This window comes from Triticum dicoccoides, chromosome 7A (assembly GCF_002162155.2).
Source record: "Triticum dicoccoides isolate Atlit2015 ecotype Zavitan chromosome 7A, WEW_v2.0, whole genome shotgun sequence".
In the NCBI taxonomy this organism is placed as follows: Eukaryota; Viridiplantae; Streptophyta; class Magnoliopsida; order Poales; family Poaceae; genus Triticum; species Triticum dicoccoides.
The window spans coordinates 639,416,566-639,418,251 of record NC_041392.1 but is presented as its reverse complement, the minus strand read 5'-3'; positions in this window follow the sequence as shown (position 1 = coordinate 639,418,251).

Genomic DNA, 1,686 nt, shown 5'->3' with positions numbered 1-1,686 from the left:
AAATCTTTGATTTTGAAAAAAAAAACACGAAATTTGAATAAAACACGGATTTAAAACATGAAAAAAGAACAAAGGAAAAAGGGGAAAAAGAAAAAAAATAAAGAAACCGGTTTTCTTTACTTTTTTATTTTTTAGTTTTTTTTTCTTTTTCTGTTTCGTTTAGTTGTACAATTTAGAAAATTGTTCCAATGTTCAAAATTTATTGGTGTTTCCATTTGTTCATTATTTTAAAAAAGGTTCGCAATTTTGTGGAAAAATGTTCAAAGTTTCAAAAATTGTACGTGCTTCACAAAATATGTTCGTGTTTTAGAATTTTTTTCGAAGTTCCAAATAAAATGATTCCATTTACATTTTTTTCATATATGCAAAAAGTGCTCATATTTTTAAAATTGTTTCGGATATTCAAAAGTGTTCATATTTTTAAAAGTGTTCCCTTTAAAAAGTGTTCATATATGCAAAACGTGTTCATATTTTTCATATATGCAAAAAGTGTTCATATTTTTCATATATGCAAAAAGTGTTCATATTTTTAAAATGCACCTAGTTTCAAAATTTTGGTCTGGATTTCTCGATTTGTTCCCATTTTAAGTGTTTGTTCACCAATTAAAAAATGTGTGGGTTTTATAAAAATGGTTGGGATTTCAAAAAAAAATCAGTGTTCAATCATTTTCCACCAATTCGAAAAAAGTTCGTGTTTTAAGAAAATGTTCTGGAATTTTATAAAATAACTGTATTTTTAAAAATGTTCTCAAAATTTAAAATTATTTGCTTTTTACAATTTTTTCCGAATTTCAAAATATGTACCTTTGTCAAGTTTTTTTTGTACAAATTCAAAAAATGTTTGCTTTTCTCAATAATGTTTGAGAAATTTAAAATTTCTTTTGCAGTTTCGAAAGATCTTTCAAAATTTTGAAATAGTTCACGTTTGTCAAAATTCCTGAATTTCCAAGAAGTGATCGTAGTTTGAATTTTTTGTTGCAATTTCTTAAATAATGTTTATTTGCACCGCTGCTCATAGTTCTTTATACGTCGCGCTATGTATATGTTAACAAAATCTGTAGCCGTACAGGCTAGAAACGTTAGTGCACTAATAGGAGATCCACGGTGGATTATACTCTCGCATGTGCCGTTTTTTTTTTGCACATCTTTTCGTCTGACCGCTAGCTCCTGTTCAGCCCCGATGGGCCGTCCCAGTCGAGCGCATCCTGTGCAAAGGCACATCTTTTTGCCGCAGAATGCGAGCTCCCGGGGATCTCTGCATACGTATCACAGTAAGTGGTACATATGCCTGCGGCGCCTATATCTCGCCCTGGCGGGGACGGGGGCTGGTGGCCGCCGCGGCCGGAGTGGTGCGCGGCGCGGGAGGGGAAGGGAGGGCCCGGGTGGATGCCGGCTTAGATCCATCGTGGTAGTGCCCTCCCCTGCACCGTCCATTTCCTCTTCGGACGACGAGGGCGGATGGACGGAGGTCAAATCGAAGCAGCAACGCCGCGCACTCAGTAGATCTTCGGGCAACTCCAAGCGCCGCCAGCCGAGGCGGATGGGTAGGCGCTCCGCCATTAAGGGGGACGCGGGCCGCGTTGCCTTCTTAAGCCAGTTCGCTGGCCGCTGCTTCAGGTGCCTCAGTAGCGAACACCGCCGCATAGACTGCCGTGACCCACTCCGGTGCATCATCTGCAAGGTGCA